Source organism: Hyperolius riggenbachi, chromosome 2 (assembly GCF_040937935.1).
Source record: "Hyperolius riggenbachi isolate aHypRig1 chromosome 2, aHypRig1.pri, whole genome shotgun sequence".
Taxonomy (NCBI): Eukaryota; Metazoa; Chordata; class Amphibia; order Anura; family Hyperoliidae; genus Hyperolius; species Hyperolius riggenbachi.
This window is the reverse complement of record NC_090647.1, coordinates 409,979,726-410,000,663: the sequence shown is the minus strand read 5'-3', so window position 1 is coordinate 410,000,663 and position 20,938 is coordinate 409,979,726. Positions and strand designations below refer to the sequence as shown.

Below are 20,938 nucleotides of genomic sequence, written 5' to 3'. Positions count from 1 at the left end.
AAGTGGGGCTTGCACTCTTTTGCAGGTAGGCACTAGTCTGTTTTTAAGTAGCGCTGCTCATTTCCTTGCTATGTACTAATTTAATTTGTTTTTGGTCAGCTGCTCCCACTTAACAGCCATGCTTTTGGTGTATATGCAGAGCTTCTGTTTGGGTTCAAGGTGCGTTTGTAGTTCCTGGGGGGGCTCAGCGCATCTCTGATTGGAGGCCATTTGGAGGCGGCCTGGTGTTGCGCTGATCCACCTTTTGCGCAATTTTCGATTTTTCAATTTTAATTGGTAGCGCACCCAGGCTATGCATATACATAGGTTAGGATTTAGTTAGTGTTAGGCCCCTCCCATGGAGGATTGACTTCTTCGCAGTGGGAGGGACGAGTACTTAATAGGTTGCATGCAAGCTGTTACAGGAAACTAACATCCTCCAGTGGTAGACAGGTCATGTGTATGCTCGGTGTGTATTCGACCCCACAAGTGGGGCTTGCACTCTTTTGCAGGTAGGCGCTAGTCTGTTTTTAAGTAGCGCTGCTCATTTCCTTGCTATGTACTAATTTAATTTGTTTTTGGTCAGCTGCTTCCACTTAACAGCCATGCTTTTGGTGTATATGCAGAGCTTCTGTTTGGGTTCAAGGTGCGTTTGTAGTTCCTGGGGGGGCTCAGCGCATCTCTGATTGGAGGCCATTCGGAGGCGGCCTGGTGTTGCGCTGATCCACCTTTTGCGCAATTTTCGATTTTTCAATTTTAATTGGTAGCGCACCCAGGCTATGCATATACATAGGTTAGGATTTAGTTAGTGTTAGGCCCCTCCCATGGAGGATTGATTTCTTTGCAGTGGGAGGGACGAGTACTTAATAGGTTGCATGCAAGCTGTTACAGGAAACTAACATCCTCCAGTGGTAGACAGGTCATGTGTATGCTCGGTGTGTATTCGACCCCACAAGTGGGGCTTGCACTCTTTTGCAGGTAGGCACTAGTCTGTTTTTAAGTAGCGCTGCTCATTTCCTTGCTAAGCGCAGGTGTACTACTCCGGGTCAGAGCAACCCGGAAGTAGTAAACCCCCCACAGATGTTCGCCTGGCGAACCGTTCGCCACATCACTGACAGTGAGCGGGAGAAACAGGCGGGAGATGAACATTTTGAAAGAAAACAACTCCCAGAGATAAATCCGCCATGTTAACTTTATGTAGTACCCAAACAGCCGGTAAAAGTCAAAGTCATAGTTTGCTGTTAACCCAAATAAAGCTTGTGATATATTGTAGCCCAACGGTTAACAACCCCAGAAATCTACCAACGGTGAAATAATAGGCTCAGAGAAATGTCTATATCTCATGGGTAGTCACTCTATTGGCCGGTAAGTTGTCAAGCCATGTCAGCGCATCTGCAGGTTTATCAAAGATGTAAACAGTTTCCCCATCTTGCACTCTAAGCTTGGCTGGGAATTGCATGGAGTAAGGAATGTTTTTCTCCTTAAGCTTGCTTTTAACGTGCTGGAAGGATTGCCTCTGCCGCTGAGTCTCCACTGTGTAATCCGGGAAAATCATCACCTTGGCGTTGTTAAAACGTAGTTCGCCTGCTTTTCTTGCTGCTGTAAGTATCGCATCTCGGTCCTTGATGTTAAGTAGCTTCAGGATTATAGGCTGTGGGAGGGTTCCTGGTGGTCCCTTGCATCCCGGGACTTGGTGGGCTCTCTCCACTACAAAGTAGTTTGAGAAGGTGTCTTCTGGTAACATCTTGCGGAACATATCCTCCATAAAGGCAGCAGTATTGGATCCCTCCGTTCCCTCCGGTAACCCCAGGATCCGCAGGTTATTCCGGCGGTTACGATTTTCAGCATCCACTGACCTCTCTTCCAGCTGAGTAAGTCTGCGTTGAACACTGGGCATCGCCACTCTGTGAGCCTGGGCAGTATCCTTCAGGTTCGGCATTCTAGCTCCTTTGTCCTCTCCCTGAGCTTGCTCATATCTCCTTTAAGCAGGCTCAGACTGGCGTCCAAGTGATCAATTTTGACTGTTAAGGTGGTTTGGCATGTACAGATCGCCTTCAGAAGTTCAGTGGGAGTCGGCATATCTGGCACATCATCCGCATGTTCTTCCTGCAGATTCCTCCTTCTCCTTGTTTTATTTGCTTTCGGGCCCATTTCAGGATACGGTGCAACTCAATATGTGGATCTCGGTACCCTTTCAGGGCCTGCACAAGATTCCCAAGCCGCGGTTGTAGGAGTGGGTTCGATCAGGTCTCCCTTCTCCGGCGGTGCACACCACGACTCCAGTGTGCCCCTGATGTTTTGAGAATCACTTCGGAGGAGAATAGTGCAAAATTTTGTGGCACCAGAGTCAGTAATTGTCCACAAGGGGGAAGCTGGGCAGCGGAGCTCTAGATGTGGCTTCTGCTCAGGTTGCCAACTTGGCCACGCCCCCTTCTTATCTGTTTTTTAGTTCAAGTTAGGTTGATTTATTTTACTTTGGTTCTGTCGCTCATACCCCTTCCCCAATAAACTTTTTTGGCCCCAAAACGATGGAGAGAGAGAAAGCAGCAGCAATTTCCTGCCACTCCTAAAAGAAAATGGAGTGATGGTGGTGTTGGTGGATCACGTCAAGTACGTGATCAGGTTGAGGGTAGCAGCAGCAGCAGGAAGCGTGCTGATCAAAGATGACTTCCCTGTGTTCGCACGCAGAAAAATTTTGACAGAGCAGCAGGCGAACAGAGTTGTTGATTATTTTGATCAGGAACCCTCTACCCAGTGTGAGGAACTTGAAGCTAGTTGCAGCAGCACCAGTAGTGGCCAGGTTCCTCAGGACCAGAACCCGAACGCAGCTGCTTATCTTGACGAGGTCACTTCCTCCCAGTACTCGCCTCCAGAATTAAAGTACACCTATGTCGATGAGAGAGATGTGCAGAAGGATTGGGATGAGGCATTGGAGGAGACCATGGGACTAATCTCCCAAGAAGTGGTGGGTTCTGTGGTGACAGAAATGGCCCCTGTGTTTTCTTGTGTCACCACCAATCAACATCACCACCAGTCAACTACAGAGGTGTTTCGTGGCCAGGTGGAGGGTCCAGAAGTGTCACTTATGGGTTCCAGAGCTTTGGTTGAACTGGATGATGTTTTGGATGATGAGGTGGCTGATTCACCGTGGTTGCCATCTGGTGGGTTAGGCACTAGCAGGCGTGAGCAGCATGGAGAAACAGAGCAGACGGTTGGCCAGCAGCCTACAAGTGCTTTCCCGTCGGTCAGTACCCACCAGTCCAATGCTGAGCATCGTCGTGCTAGAACAGGTTGCACCACTGCTCCACGTGCACACACGTCCCCATCATGGAATTATTTTAATGTTCTTGAAGAGGATGAATCCAGGGCAGTCTGTTCTGTGTGCAGTAAATCGGTGAGCAGACGCAAATCGGGCAGCTGGTTTGGCACTTCAGGGCTGATAAGCCATCTGCGCAAACACCACAGACGGGAGTTCGAATATGTAAAGAATTACAATAAGATGGGTGGAGGAAAAGCAGCAGCAACAGGCCCCTGGCTCACAGCGTTGGGTCAAGGGACCATCTGACCACGTGGTCTGCAAAGCACGGTCAGGTCTGCCCGAAGACTAAGTCAGTCCCCACACACAGCATCTCTGCCTGCACGCCGTGTGACTGCCTTCTCCGCCACCACCAACAGGGTCCAGGACTCCAGGCGGATGCTAGCAGTGTCCGCTTAATAATTTTTCTGGTGCATGTACATGCCTGCCTATTTTTTCTGGCTGCACTGTGGCTGCAACAACAAAACAAAAGGCATGTACATGTGCCAATTCCCCTTTGTGATCATTACCTTGCCACTGTGAAGAGGCTTGCGTATCACAATGAAGCAATGACCGCCGGCTATATGAGTGTCTCAGGGGGGGCACATCCAAGATAATAAGGTCGTTGCTTCATTGTGGACAGACCAAATTTGATCAGCTGGACAGTCACTGTTCTGCCATTCAGCTACCTCAGCCCAGCGACCATATGGGCTTGAAAACTGCCACAGCCTGCACGGCATGGTGCGCACCAGTCCAGCATGGCCGTCACTACACAAACAGCTGTTTGTGGTGCGTTACACAGTGAGTTTGGTGTGTCAGTGTGAAGCAGTACTCTAATTACACTCCCTCATTGATGTATACACATGCAAGATGTTTTAAAGCACTTTAGGCCTGGAATTTAGCATTCAATGTGATTTTGGCCCTTAAAACGCTGCTTTGCATCAAATCCAGATTTTTTTCCCTGGGACTTGTCTATCCCACTCCGCCATGCTTCCCTTCAGGTGTTAGACCCCTTGAAACATCTTTTCCATCACTTTTGTGGCCAGCATACATTTTTCTAGTTTTCCAAGTTCGCCTCCCCATTGAAGTCTATTGCAGTTTGCGAACCGAACTTTCGCGGGAGGTTCGCAAACCGAAAATCAGAGGTTCGGGCCATCTTTATCTCAGACATCTTCCTCCAGAACAGGGCCACTGGACTACATTACTGGGACCAGTGGCAGCTGATTGGACAGGTGGGTAAAGTCTTGGAGTCGTTTGAGCAGGCAACAAAATTGATCAGTGAGGAGCACTGCATCATATCAGAAGTGCTCCCTATTGTCTTCATGCTGGACAAGGCTCTTGACAAAGTGCTCAGACAGGTGGAGGAAGCCCTACTGAACAGTGGTCAGTCAAGTGGGGGTGTGAGTGAGCATGCTCAAGTCCTGGATGAGGAGGCAGAGCTTGTGGAAGTGGAAGAGCCCATTGTCCGGGGGTGGGAAGAAGATTCTTATGTGGAGCTGAAGCATGACGACAGTTCTGACAGCCAGGAAGAGGTGATTAATGGCAAGACATCTCTTCCCTATGACTGCGCATATGCTCCAGTGCCTCCGTTAGGACCCCCGGATTAAAACTTTAAAATCAAGGCTCGACATGTGGGTGGCCACCATCTTAGATCCCCGATGCAAGGGGAAAATGCAGCAGTTCATACCCCCCTCCCAAGCAGACGCCAGGATGAGCCACATCCGGGATGCCCTTCTTCGTTGGGTAGATGATGCGTTTCCTGAACCTGTATCCCGGGCCCAAGCTACCAAGCCTCATCATACTCAGCAAAGGTCTGGTGGTCCCACTCCCAGCAGCAGCACCATTAGCCAATCTGTGAACCTGCTGAGTATGTTGAAGGAATTTTATCAGCCAATGCCAGATACTCCTTGTAGCAGCAGCACCACCATCGGGCAAAGTAATCACCGCCAGTGGCTGGCCCGTATGGTGAATGATTACTTGGGGTCGGCCAGTGCTCCAGACAATATGCAGAGTAATGATGATCCCATGGAGTATTGGACAAAACAACTAGATACATGGCCTGAACTCGCTCAGTCTGCACTGGAGGTTCTTGCATGCCCCGCTGTAGTGTTCTTTCTGAGCGAGTATTTAGTGCTGCAGGTGGGGTGGTCACCGACCAACAGACCCGTCTGTCCACAGACAATGTGGACATACTAACATTCATTAAAGTGAAAGAGTCATGAATCAGTGATAGTTACAAGGCCCCTCTCACTGATTCATGATGAAGATTAGACGGACTAAATTAAAATATTGCTGTTTTTCAAGCCTCAAATGGTCTCCCTCTCACTATCATCGCATATTTTTGCTTTTTAAGATCATAAAAATGCAGTTTTGCAGCTGTCCGATGTTATATTCTATCCTAACCCTATGCTTTTGGCCTACGACTTCTCCTGCTGCTCCAAAAAAAATGTAATGACTGCTGTGGATCCGCCGGAATGTAGCAGTAGCGGAATTTCGTTATAGCGGAAGGCGGAATTACCGTGATATCGGAAATCTCCTCTTCCGATCATCCCTATTTACCAGCACATACAGTTTCTTTAAGTCAGATAACATCAGTCATTCTCATTCTGTCAGTAGATTAATTCACTTTTTATTTACTTAAATTTTTTTTATTGAAGATTTTTGCAAAACATGAAGAAAATGAGCTTACATCATATTGCTTACAAGGTCAATCATAAACATATTTTGACATGCAGTCATAGGTAGGTGAAACGTCGCACGAGAACAGGTACAACAATGCAGCTATTAAAGTGAACCCTGCAGCCTTACATCAACAAGTTAACATGTACATACAGTGGCTTGCAAAAGTATTCAGCCCCCTTTGTCACATTAATGCCACAAACATGCATGAATTTTATTGGAATTCCACATGAAAGACCAATACAAAGTGGTGCACACGTGAGAAGTGGAACGAAAATCATACATGATTCCAAACATTTTTTACAAATAAATACCGTATATACTCGCATATAAGCCGACCCGCATATAAGCCGACCCCCCCACTTTTACCTAAAAAAACTGTCAAAAATGATTGACCTACATATAAGCCAGGGGTAGGAAATGCTGGCCGCCTTATTCCCCTAGTGTGTCTCAGTATAGCTAGTAAAGTGCCCAGTATAGCTAGTATAGTGCCCAGTATAGCTAGTAAAGTACCCAGTATAGTCAGTATAGTGCCCAGTATAGCTAGTATAGTGCCCCAGTATAGCTAGTATAGTGCCCAGTATAGCTAGTATAGTGCCCAATATAGCTAGTTAAGTGCCCCAGTATAGCTAGTGCCCCCCGCGGCCGCCGGTGCTTTTACCTGAGCCGGTGCCGCTTCTTCTATTCCCCTCCTCTCCGGCTCCGTAATTCACTGCAGCGCTCTTCACGGCGGCTGCTGTGTTCAGGCAGGAAGTAGAGAGCGTGGCTTCCTGTAGCGGCGGTTACTATGGGAACCGCTCTCTCTCTACAGCAGCCGCCGTGAAGAGCGCTGCAGTGAATTACGGAACCGGAGAGGAGGGGAATAGAAGAAGCGGCGCTGGCTAAGGTAAAAGCACCGGCGGGGTGGTGGTGTGTGTGTGTGGGGGGGGGGGTTGGGTAGTATATGTCGGACGGGGGGGGGGGCGTGGGCGCGGACCACATGACTCGCATACAAGCTGACCCCCCAACTTTTGACCAACTTTTTGGGGGTCAAAAATTTGGCTTGTATGCGAGTATATACGGTAACTGCAAAGTGAGGTGTGCGTAATTATTCAGCCCCCTGAGTCAATACGTCAATACTTTATGGCACCACATTTTGCTGCAATTACAGATGCCAGTCTTTTATGGTATGTCTCTACCAGCTTTGCACATCTAGAGACTGAAATCCTTGCCCATTCTTCTTGCAAAATAGCTCCAGCTTAGTCAGATTAGCTAGACAGCGTTTGTGAACAGCAGTTTTCAGATCTTGCCACAAATTCTCGATTGGATTTAGATCTGAACTTTGACTGGGCCATTCTAACACATGGATATGTTTTATTTTAAACCATTCCATTGTTGTCCTGGCTTTATGTGTAGGGTCATGTCCTGCTGGAAGGTGAACCTCCGCCCCAGTCTCAAGTCTTTTGCAGACTCCAAGAGGTTTTCTTCCAAGATTGCACTGTATTTGGCTCCATCCATCTTCCCATCAACTCTGACCAGCTTCCCTGTCCCTGCTGAAGAAGCACCCCCAGAGCATGATGCTGCCACCACCATATTTGACAGTGGGGATAGTGTGTTCAGAGTGATGTGCAGTGTTAGTTTTCCGCCACACATAGCGTTTGGCATTTTGACCAAAAAGTTTCATTTTGGTCTCATCTGACCAGATCACCTTCTTCCACATGTTTGTTGTGTCCCCCACATGGCTTGTGGCAAACTGCAAACGGGACATCTTATGCTTTTCTGTTAACAATGGCTTTCTTCTTGCTACTCTTCCATAAAGGCCAACTTTGTGCAATGCAAGACTAATAGTTGTCCTATAGACAGATTCCCCCACCTGAGCTGTAGATCTATGCAGCTCGTCCAGAGTCACCATGGGCCTCTTGACTGCATTTCTGATCAGCATTCTCCTTGTTCGGCCTGTGAGTTTAGGTGGACGGCCTTGTCTTGGTAGGTTTACAGTTGTGCCATACTCCTTCCATTTCTGAATGATCGCTTGAACAGTGCTCTGTGGGATGTTCAAGGCTTTGGAAATCTTTTTGTAGCCTAAGCCTGCTTTAAATTTTTCAATAACTTTATCCCTGACCTGTCTGGTGTGTTCTTTGGACTTCATGGTGTTGTTGCTCCCAATATTCTCTTAGACAACCTCTGAGGCCATCACAGAGCAGCTGTATTTGTACTGACATTAGATTACACACAGGTGCACTCTATTTAGTCATTAGCACTCATCAGGCAATGTCTATGGGCAACTGACTGCAATCAGACCAAAGAGGGCTGAATAATTACACACACCCCACTTTGCAGTTATTGATTTGTAAAAAATGTTTGGAATCATGTATGATTTTCGTTCCACTTCTCACGTGTACATCACTTTGTATTGGTCTTTCACGTGGAATTGCAGTAAAATTGATGCATGATTGTGGCAGTAATATGACAAAATGTGGAAAACTTCGAGGGGGCTGAATACTTTTGCAAGCCACTGAATATACAAGATAGTCAACAGGCTATAACATATCAAGAGTGGGTAGATAATCCAAGGAGCCCAAATCTGATTAAATACATGGGTTCTAGATTGTAGTGAGTAGGAAATGTTATCCATATAATAGAGCCACTACAGTTTATCTAGAAGGGCAGAGGGCAGCATGGTGGCATAGTGGTTAGCTATCTCGTCTTGCAGCGCTGGGTCCCCGGTTCAAATCCCAGCCAGGGCACTGTATAATCTCCCAGTGTCTGCATAGGTTTCTTTCAGGCACTGCAGTTTTTTTCCACATCCCCAAAACCTAACGATAAATTAATTGGCTTCCCCCTAAGTTGGCCCTAGCCTATGATACATACACTCCATGATACATACATAGACATATGACTATGGTAGGGATTCGATTGTGAGCCCCTCTGAGGGTCAGTTAAATGACAAGACAATATACTCTGTACAGCAGCACTTCAGAATAAAATAAAGGCATCGATTAGCTGTGAATATAAGGCAACCAGTTTATTTAGAGATTTGGTGAGAGTAATACGTTTTGCTATATAGGGCCATCCCTATAACTTTCTGCACATGATTTTTTAAGGTGAATGATATCTGGTCAAAACAGGCGCCCCAGAAGGTCTGAATGACCGGGCAGGACCACCAACAATGTTCTGTGTCTGTGTCTGGAGTGGCACAGTGAAAACATAGGTTAGAAGCGGGCAGAAATATTTTGGAAATTTTCTTAGGGGTCCATTCATAATTTGTACCATTCATAAAATATTTTGAAGGCCAATTGCCACGCTGCATGCCACACCTATGGTCACATGACTGCAGTGATCACATGATCACTACGATCATAACAATGGAGGAGAAGCTACACAGACATTCGTCCGTGAGCCTCTCCTCCCGGAGATATTCTGTGGGACCCGGCTCTGCACTGTAGCCAGGTCCTGTATCTAGCAGTAGAGCAGTCTGGGGGTCACATCATCACATCTGCTCTGGGGGTCACATTATCACAGTGATCATGTGATCAGGATGGAAACGATCTGTTCTCTCTATAGAGAACAGATCGTTTCCACAGATCCTTTCTAGTTAGTAAAAAAAAAAAATTCAAATAAAAACATTATTAAAAAAAAGCCAAAATTTTAAAATAATAATAATAAAAAAATAAATTAAAGTGGACTTGAACTCACAGGACAGAAGGAAAACAGAGAAACGCACCCTGTATGTATAGAGAGTTTAGCCTGTTTACTTCCCCCTCATTGGTGTCTAATCACATCACAAGTTGTCATGGCAAAGATGGCAGAAAAGCTCATTTGAAAGCAGAGGCTGTTAACAATATAGCTGCTTCTATGAAAGCAGGAAGTATAAACAGTGCAGTTTTATTGCTGGATTTGTATCAGCTGTAACAAAAAAATTTCAGGTTGACGACGGACGTCAGAGTTGCCTCCTCCTGCCGGAGGGTGTGCACGAAGTTGTGCGATGCTCCACGCCAGGGGTGAACGAGACTTCAAGCGATTGTGGTACTTTGCACGGGAGTCGTCGGGGATCTCATCGATCCAATCTGCTGTGACGGTCATTATTGCGGCACGACACTAAGTGACATTCGCGTGGTCATGAGCCTGTACCCACATCGCCATATCACGGAAACGCCCGCTCGGCGCTCAAAAAATTGCCGGTCATTAGGAAAATTGCGGTACATAGCTTTAAGGTTATTATGCTGTTGCTTATCTTTTAGAGCAGAGAGGAAGTTCTGCGTTCAGGTCCTCTTTAAAAAAAAAAAGTTAGGCCAGACATCAAGCGACTTGATCGACCACCAGATTTGATTATTATAATTGAATCAGATGAAAGTCAGTGCCACCAAGTGCATGACCGAATAATGATGCAACCAATTTCATGCCGAATTAAGTCAAATAAATCGGTCGGACATGCTGCAAGATGTCAGCCTTTCTTGGTCTGTCGGGTGCGTGGCGGTAATGGCGAGTGATATCGGGACGAGCAACAAAACCCCCAATGCTCAATGTGCCCCTACCTCGGTGCCCTATACTACAGTGACCAGATTTTTGTAGGCTCAACCTGGGACAGGGCGGCGGGGGGGAAGGGTGGGGGGGCGGCACGCGAAGCGCGCCACGGTGAAAAATAGGGGACTGCCGCACCAACAAACGTGTTCATGCGGTGCGCGCACCAACAAACGTGTTCATGCGGCGTGGCCATGACATTCTATGGGCGGAGCTAACGCAATGATGTAACAGCGAGGCAGTGTTTACGCCATGATGTGGTCAAACGAGGATTCGCATCATGGGTGTGCAGAAACTGTGTGATGCTATTTAATAATATACCGTAACCCCAAAGCAGCAAACATAGCCAACTATGACCATTAATTAATAAATGCAGCAACAGTTACCCCATACACCACAAAATAAACGCAATGGGCAACATGTCAGCACAGAATAAACGTATTGCGGGCAACATGTCAGCACAAAATAAACGCAATGGGGGCAAACATGTCAGCACAAAATAAATGCAATGGGGGCAAACATGTCAGCACAAAATAAATGCAATGGGGGCAAACATGTCAGCACAAAATAAACGCAATGGGGGCAAACATGTCAGTACAAAATAAACGCAATGGGGGCAAACATGTCAGTACAAAATAAACGCATTGTGGGCAACATTTAATTCAGCACAAAATAAACGCATTGCGGGCAACATATCAGCACTAGAGATGTGGCGAACGGTTCCCGAACCGTTCGCAGGCGAACATCTCCAAATCCCTGGGGCTCTTACTACTTCCGGGTCGCACTGACCCGGAGTAGTACGCCTGCGCTGCCAGGCGGAGCGCGTCCTCGATCGTGCTCCTGTTGCCGGGCACTTTCTGCGCATGTGCGTGACGTCATGAACGACGTCACGCTCATGCGCAGAGAATGCCCGGCAACAGGAGCGCGATCGAGGACGCGCTCCGCCGGGCAGCGCAGGTGTACTACTCCGGGTCAGTGCGACCCTGAAGTAGTAAGAGCTCCAGAGATCTTCGCCGGGCGAAAAATTCGCCACATCTCTAATCAGCACAAAATAAACGCATTACGGGCAGCATTTCAGCACAAAATAAACGCATTGCGGGTAACATGTCAGCACAAAATAAACGCACTGCGGGCAAACATGTCAGCACAAAATAAACGCAATGGAGGCAAACAGGTCAGCACAAAAACGCAATGGGGCAAACATGTCAGCAGAAAATAAATGCAATGGGGGCAAACATGTCAGCACAAAAACGCAATGAGGGCAAACATGTCAGCACAAAAACGCAATGGGGCAAACATGTCAGCAGAAAATAAATGCAATGGGGGCAAACATGTTAGCACAAAAAACGCAATGGGGCAAACATGTCAGCACAAAAACGCAATGGGGGCAAACATGTCAGCACAAAAACACAATGGGGGCAACCATGTCAGCACAAAAACGCAATGGGGGCAAACACGTCAGCACAAAAACGCAATGGGGGCAAACATGTCAGCACAAAAACGCAATGGGGGCAAACACGTCAGCACAAAAACGCAATGGGGGCAAACACGTCAGCACAAAAACGCAATGGGGGCAAACATGTCAGCACAAAAAAACGCAATGGGGCCCATTGCGTTTTTGTGCTGACATGTTTTCCCCCATTGCGTTTTTGTGCTGACGTGTTTGCCCCCATTGCGTTTTTTGTGCTGACATGTTTGCCCCCATTGCGTTTTTGTGCTGACATGTTTGCCCCCATTGCGTTTTTGTGCTGACATGTTTGCCCCCATTGCGTTTTTGTGCTGACATGTTTGCCCCCATTGCGTTTTTGTGCTGACATGTTTGGGGGCACATTTCACCTGGAAAGAAAAAGCATGTACTCACCTGACAGAAGTCCCCTCACGCAGCCGGGTGTTCTGGTGTGTGTGTGCAGGCTCACAGGCAGAGCAGGGCTACGGCAAGATGGCGTCCGGAGGTGGAGCCCTGTACTGGAGACAGTCTCCAGTACAGGGCTCCGCCTCCGGACACCATCTTCCCGTAGCCCTGCTCTGCCTGCCGGAGGACAATGCAGGCTGTTGGAGCGGGGCTGCGGGGAATGAACTAGCACAGCGTCTATGAGACGCTGCGGCTAGTTCATGTGCGGTGGCCAGAGTCCCGAGGCCTGGACGTCCCGCTGCTAAAAGCGGGACGTTTCCCGGGACCTCATGCAGCCTGGGACAGCGCCCCCCGAAGGCGCGACGCGTCCCGGGTAAAGCGGGACGTATGGTCACCGTACCTATACATTACCTGTCCCCATTCGCCGCTTGCTCTGGGATTAGCCCTTTGTCCATACACGTGACACACATGGTTGCTGGAGTAATGTGGGCGTGTGCGTGATGTCACACATGTGCCCAAATGCATGCCAGCAATATATTGTACACTGGGCACCGGGAAGGGGCACATTGACCATGGGGGGGGGGGGGGGCAGCGTGGGGGCAGAGTTGGGACAGTGAGGCAGCGGATGTGGCATCACAAGGCCAATTCGGATCGATTTCAGCATAAAATTAATCGGGAATCGGCCTGTGGTGTATGGGTAGGCAACAGATTTCTTACTGACCAGATGACTGCCTGGCGACGTGCATCTTTGATCACACGTTCGTGGCTGGGAGTGCTCTATGCATGCGCATTACGTAGTTGTGACAGTGAGCACATACAGAGCGATCAAGGATGGCGTCGCTGTGCAGGAATTGTGCAGTCTGCACTGACCCTCCTGACCAGGAAGTGAGTTCAGGGGGTGGGTATACAGTAAAGGGGGGGGGGGGCGGTGGGCATGAGGAGAGCCCACTACACATGTCTGCTGCCTGTTTTTAAATGTATATTTGTGCGGATTTATCCTTTAATTTAAACCCCTTGCCAAATACATTTGGGGGTCCAGTTTTGTAGATAGGGTTATTTTGGGGATATCCAGGGGCCCTCTGCACCACTATAATTGAAGTGTAGTGCAAAAATTCTGCTTTGGATTTTCAGTCCATGGAGTCGATTGTGGGCCCCCAATTCTCTAACAATGCAACTGAGGCATTGGTATTTGATATCCCTATTCATGGGAGAAGTTGAGGAATATGTTTAAGGGTGAATTTTGCGGCCTGGAAACAGTATGTGCAAATGATGTGCTTTCAAATTAGCATGTTTGCCCCCAAAAATACATTTTTAAATTTTTCCCCAATTTTCCAATCAAAATTGAGAAAAGACTAGAGGGTCAAATCTCTAATTATACCCCTTGTTGAATACACTGGGGGGGGGGGGGGTCTTTTTGGGGTATATTCTGGGGAATTGGAACTTCTGCTCTGCTATAAATGAAGTATGGTGCTAAAAATTCTGCTTTGAATTTTAACCACTTTACCTCCGGCCGTACGAATTTCTCCGTCCCTTTTTTCCATCCTTTAACCCCCAGGGACGGAGAAATCCGTACTTTCCGCGCTCCCGCCGCTGCCCGCGCTCCTGCTCGCTCTAGCGTGCATTCCCGCGGGTAAACACTCCGCCGGCCGCTCGCCCGGAGATCAATGAACGGGAAAATCCATTCCCGTTCGTTGATCTAAGCCTCGCAATGATCCGCTGCTTTTCCACTAAGCAGCGTGATCATTGTGAAAAAAAACGTACCCAGCCTCTTACTACTTCCTCCAAGCGTCCGGAAGGACGCTTGGAGGTCGCATTAAACAAAAAGTTACTGGTGCCATCTTGTGGCCAAATAGTAAAACTACACCCTAAACATTTTTCACATACAAATTAAATAGTTATACACAAAAAATTAACTCATTACCTCCCACACTCCTAATTTTTTTTTTTTGTAATAAAAAAAAAATTAAAAAATTTACAATTAAAAAAAATACATAAATAGTTACCTTAGGGACTGAACTTTTTAAATATTTATGTCAGGAGGGTATAACACTGTTACTTTATAAACTATGGGCTTGTAATTAGGGATGGACGCAAAACTGAAAAAAAATGCACCTTTATTTCCAAATAAAATATTGACGCCAAACATTGTGATAGGGACATAATTTAAACGGTTTTATAACCGGGACAAAAAGGGCAAATAAATTTCATGGGTTTTAATTACAGTAGCATGCATTATTGAAAAACTATAATGGCCGAAAACTGAAAAATTATTAATGTTTTCCCACATTTTTCCTATTTTCCCATTAAAACACATTTAGAATAAAATAATTCTTGGCATAATGTCCCACCTAAAGAAAACCTAATTTGTGGCGGAAAAAACAAGATATAGTTCATTTCATTGTGATAAGAAATGATAAAGTTATAGACAAATGAATGGAAGGAGCGCTGAAAGGTGAAAATTGCTCTGGTGGTCAGGGGGTGAAACCCCTCAGTGGTGAAGTGGTTAAGTCCATAAAAATGCAAAATGCAGTAAGTTGATTCCGGTCTCCCCAGTTCTTTAACAGTATGACCGATGCATTAGTGTTTGGTATCCCCAAGCATAGGAGAAGTAGATGCATATGTTTTAGGATGCATTGTGTGGCCTGTAATTAGCATGTGGGCATTATGTGCTTTGAAATCAGCATAATTTAAATAAATGTTTACATTTTCCCCATTCTTCTGTTCAAAATCGAAAAAAAGACCAGATGGTCAAATCCCTAATTTTACAATTTTTCGGATACATTGGGGGTCTAGTTTTTCTAGATGGGGTAATTTTTGGGGGTATTTAGGGGTCTCAGTCATTTTGCACTGCCATAAAAGTATGATGCTAAAAATTCTGCTATGGATTTTAAGTTCTTAAAAATGCAAAATGCATTCAGTTGATTCTGGGCCCCCCAGTTCTTTAGACATGTGACCGAGTATTAGTATTTGGTATCTCCATGCACAAGAGAAATTGATGAGTGAGTTTTAGAATGTATTTTGTTGTGGCTGGATAGTGTAATGGTTAAGGGTTCTGCCTCTGACACAGGAGACCTGGGTTCGAATCTCGGCTCTGCCTGTTCAGTAAGCCAGCACCTATTCAGTAGGAGACCTTGGGCAAGACTCCCTAACACTGCTACTGCCTATAGAGCGCGTCCTAGTGGCTGCAGCTCTGGCGCTTTGAGTCCGCCAGGAGAAAAAGCGCGATATAAATGTTCTGTGTTTGTTTGTTTGATTTTGTGGTTTGAAGAAATCAAATGAATTCTTAAATTTTACCCATTTTTTCCAATCAAAATTGAGAAAAGACCACAGGGTCAAATCCCTAATTATTCCCCTTTTCGTATATGTTGGGGGACCTAGTTTTCTAGAAGGGGTCATTTTGGGTGATATTCAATGATTTTGTTTCTTTAGCCATGCTATAAATGAAGTATGGTGCTAAAAATACTTGCTTTACATTTTTAGTCTTCCAAAACCCAAATACATACAATTTTTCATGTGTCATCCAATATTACCAAATTGAAAATAAATACACAAATTTGGCGTCTCTACACTCGAGAGACATTGAAAAATAGTTTCAGGAAAAAAAATACATTTAATTCCCCTTTCTAAAATATTTTTTGTAGCGTGTTTTTTTTCAAAATTTTGTGCTGTTTTTATGGATTTATTATTTTGGTTTTGTTGTTAACATTACAATAAATCCCTATCCGTTCTGAAAAAAAAACAATACCAAGATTGTCTATTTCAGAAAAAGTTGAGAAGAATTATAAACTGTAATGCAACACTCCCAGTGGCGGCTCCAGGAAATTTTTTTAGGGGGTGCTATGCAGGTGCTGGACCAATTTCCGGGGGAGCTGACGGCGAAAAAATGGGCGTGGTCATGACCGGATGGGGGCGGGGCTAACTGTAATTTAAAGTGAACCCAGGGTGAGAGTGATATGGTGGCTGCCATATTTATTTCCTTTTAAACAATACTAGTTGCCTGCCAGCCCTGCTGATCTATTTGGCTGTAGTAGTGAACTGAATTACACCAGAAACAAGCCATGCAGCTAATCTTGTCAGTTCTGACAATATTGTCAGAAACCCCTGACCTGCTGCATGCTTGTTCAGGGTCTATGGTTGAAAGAATAAGAGGCAGAGGACCAGCACGGCAGCCAGGCAACTGGTATTGCTTAAAGGGAGATAAATATGGCAGCCTCCATATTATTCTCACCTCGGGTTCCCTTTAAAAGTGCAACGCAAAGACAGAGGGCCCAAGTTTTGGTGACCCTTTTCCCAGAAAATTCACATAATTGTGCAGGTTTTCTCAAGAAAATACACGTAATGTGAGCAGATTTTAACAAAAAACACGTCCAATGACCCCAATATGCACAATCGTTATCAGATATGGCTCCAATATGCACAATCGTTATCAGATATGGCTCCAATATGCACAATCGGTAGCAGATATGACCCCAATATGCACAATCGGTAGCAGAAATGACCCCAATATGCACAATCGGTAGCAGATATGACCCCAATATGCACAATCGGTAGCAGATATGACCCCAATATGCACAAACCGTAGCAGATATGACCCCAATATGCACAATCGGTAGCAGAAATGACCCCAATATGCACAATCGGTAGCAGAAATGACCCCAATATGCACAATCGGTAGCAGAAATGACCCCAATATGCACAATCGGTAGCAGAAATGACCCCAATATGCACAATCCGTAGCAGATATGACCCCAATATGCACAATCCGTAGCAGATATGACCCCAATATGCACAATCCGTAGCAGATATGACCCCAATATGCACAATCCGTAGCAGATATGACCCCAATATGCACAATCAGCATCACCTGAAAAAGAAAAGAAAAACCCATTTACTCACCTACAGCCAGAAGACCTTCTTTCCCGACCTCCTGTCCCGAGTCCCGACCTCATTGTGGCGCGCAGCGGCCGCGCGCCCACGATCCTCTTCCTTCCCGACGTCACGACGAGACTTCCTGCCTGCATGCAGAGAGCAGGGCTACGGGAAAATGGCCGCCCGAAGCCATGCACTGCAGACTCGAAGTCTGCAGAACAGGGCTCTGGGCGGCCATCTTACCGTAGCCCTGCCTGCTGCTCCGTGCTGCCGCTGTGTGAACTGACTTGGCGTCTTTTAGACGCCTGAAGTCAGTTCACTCCAGGGGGTGCTTTGGGGGTGCTTGGACAATTTTAGGGGGTGCTCGAGCACCCCCTTGCACCCCCCTGGCGCCGCCCCTGAACACTCCCAAATGCAAAAAAATGCTCCGGTACTAAGCGCTTCTTTCACTCAAGGTAGCGAAGTGGTTAATGATGATGTTATTAGACAAACTGGCCATATCTGTGAAAAACTCCATCCAGTCCTTGTCTGACTCAATGGAGAGGCTTACTTGCCATTAGTCCATGGGAGAGGTGGTTGCGGGCAGGGAATCATACTATATTATATCATAAGGGATCGAAACTAGGCCTCACCAATCCTTACCCAATGTGAATTCACGTTCTAAAGGAGATAGCTCCCATTTATCCGAGGAAGCGATAATAGTAGATTGGTAGTGGCTAATTTGGAGGTAGCAGAAGAACTCTTCTACTCCTCCACAATCAATTCTCTCCTCTGTTCCTCCACCACCTCTAGCAGCGACATACACAAACTTCAGAGGGTCATCAGATCGGCAGAAAGGATCATCGGGGAAACCTCTCCCCCTCTGGACCTGCTCCACAATTCCATAATGTGCACCAGAGTACTGAAGAAGATAAGTGATGGCCCGACCATCAAATTTTCGATCCGCGAACATGAATTTACCACAAATGTTCGTGAACAGACTGTTCATAGCGGGCTCCCTGGACTTTAATGGCAGGCAACTAGCCACCAACTTTAGCGGTTGATAGCAAAGCCCCCTAACGTGCTAGAAACACCAAATTTTCAGGATATGTGGGGGAGGACAGTGAGTACTGTCCTCCTTTTTTGAGAAAATCGATTTTAAAGTTACAAAAGGAAAAAAGAATACATTTAAATGCAGTAAGTGACAGATAAAGTAGCAACCTAACGGTAGTGTAAATTTACATATATCAAAAGAAACAGCATTGAATTTCATGAAGGGGTTTCCAGGGGGTCCACATGTAGTTTCTATGGACGCCTGGCAACTTTACCTATTTTTTGAAACATTTTTTTTGTTTTTTTGTTCAGAGTGTGGGAAATTTAAAATAAAAATGACATGGGGTCCCCCCTCCTGAGCCTCTTTAACCCCTTGTCCCCCATGCAGACTGGGATAGCTAGAATGCAGATCCCTGGCCACATGGGGCTTCGCACCCTGAGCTATACCAGCCCGCATGGTCGATGGTATAGCGGGCAAGCCTCCCCCTCCCCCCAGAGCCCTTGTCAAATCTATAGACAAGGTGCTCTTCCCCACCTCCAGTGCCCCAGGAGGAGGTGGTGGTTGATGACACCCTGGGGGGGGGGGGGGGTTTCATGGTGGCATCTGGGAGTCTCCTTTAAGTAGAGGACCCCCAGATGCCCCGCCCCCTCCGAGGGGAACATTTCCACAACGGGATAAATGAAATAAAAACACAACAACGAAAAAAGTCCTTTATTATTCTGAATTAACCATTAATACTTACCTGTACCTTTAAGAAAATGTTCCCATGCCAATATCCTCTAATCTTGTGAGCTTGATACATTGATTGAAGCTACACAGAAACACTCACCATGCAGCACTCTCATCTATAATAAGTATAGCTGAGAGAAAAGCATTGTTATATTTTCCTCCAAGGCTCCCCATTGGTCTGTTAACCACTTGAGGACCCACCCTTTACCCCCCCCTTAAGGACCAGCGCTGTTTGAAGGGATCTGTGCTGGGTGGGCTCTACAGCCCCCAGCACAGATCAGAGGGCACGCAGAGCGATCAGATCGCCCCCCTTTTTTCCCCCCTATGGGGATGATGTGCAGGGGGGGTCTGATCGCTCCTGCGTGCAGGCTAGTTGCGGGGGGGGCACCTCAAAGCCCCCCTCCGCGGCGACATTCACCCCCTCCCTCTCCTACCTCTCCCTCCCGGTGATCCGGGCTGCACAGGACGCTATCCGTCCTGTGCAGCCAGTGACAGGACGTCCCCTGTCACATGGAGGCGATCCCCGGCCGCTGATTGACCGGGGATCGCCGATCTGCCTTACGGCGCTGCTGCGCAGCAGTGCCGTACAATGTAAACAAAGCTGATTATTTCCGCTTGTGTTTACATTTAGCCTGCGAGCCGCCATTGGCGGCCCGCAGGCTATTCACGGAGCCCCCCGCCGTGATTTGACAGGAAGCAGCCGCTCGCGCGAGCGGCTGCTTCCTAATTAATCAGCCTGCAGCTGGCGACGCAGTACTGCGTCGCTGGTCCTGCAGCTGCCACTTTGCCGACGCACGGTATAAGCGTGCGGTCGGCAAGTGGTTAAGGAACCAATGGGGAGCTTTCTCTTAGCTATACTTAGTATAGCTGTGAGTGCTTCACTTTGAATGTCTCTGTGTAGCGTCGGGTGCGCAGAGATCTTCAATCAATATATCAAGCTTGCAAGATTAGAGGATATTGACGTAGGACCATTTCTGACGGGACTGGCTTGGGAACATTTTCTTAAAGGTACAGGTAAGTAGTTATGGTTAATTAAGAATAATAAAGGACTTTTTTTGTTGTTGTGTTTTTATTTCATTTAACTCTTTGTGGAAATGGATAAGGGGTACTTTGTACCCCTATACCCATTTCTCCTGGGAGGGGGCGGGCATCTGGGGATCCCATTCTTAAAGGGGACCCCCCCCCCCCCCGGCTGTCGTCGACATCCCATCGTCGTCAATCCCTGGCTATGTGGTCTTTCTACCCAAGATAAATTCTGTCTGATCTAGATGAATGACTCAATGAATGACCTACAATATAGGACTGAGCGTGATCTGCTGACATTTTTGTAAAAATGTTAAGATCTAAGTTTATAAGGGAAATAGGGTGATAATTATTGCAGTGGGACGAGTGGTTGTAATGCTAGGTACACAACATACAATTTTCTGGCAGATTTATCTGCCAGATCGATTATTTCCAACATGTCCGATCTGAATTCCAATCGATTTTTCAATAGTTTTTTAAATAGTTTCATTTCAGTTCAATGAAAATCGATCAGAAATTGAAAAATCAGGTCGGACATGTTGGAAATAATCGATCTGGCAGCTAAACCTGCCAAAAAATTGTATGGTGTGTACCTAGCATTAGGTTTAGGGAAAACAATATTGTGTGCCCTGTGCATATCGGCAGGCCTCTGGGCACCCTTGGACATCACCTCGTTGCAAACTTAAGCAAACAGTTTGAAAGATTTCACGGCTAGGGCCACTTCCTTTTCTGAAATTGGACTGTTCAGTGTGTCCTTTTCAGTCTTAGAAAGACATACTTAAGTAATCAGCTATTACCATGGCATAGGTGATCATTTTATCTCTTAGTGTGCCATCATGAAGTTTAGCATAATATTGTTTAAAGATATTGAGAATATCTATAGGGTGGTGGGCCATCAGGCCTTGTGCGTTATGGATGGGCAAGAGTCTAGTTTGGGCTTGCTTTTGATTTAGTTTTCTAGCTAACAGTGAGTCAGGTT

General features: G+C 46.5%; 1 protein-coding gene across 1 annotated transcript in view; it reads left to right on the top strand.

The window, feature by feature from the left end:
- LOC137544515 (amine oxidase [flavin-containing] B-like) overlaps positions 1-20,938 on the top strand; it is a 223,187-nt gene that overhangs the window by 192,713 nt on the left and 9,536 nt on the right. The gene's annotated exons all lie outside the window — the stretch shown is intronic.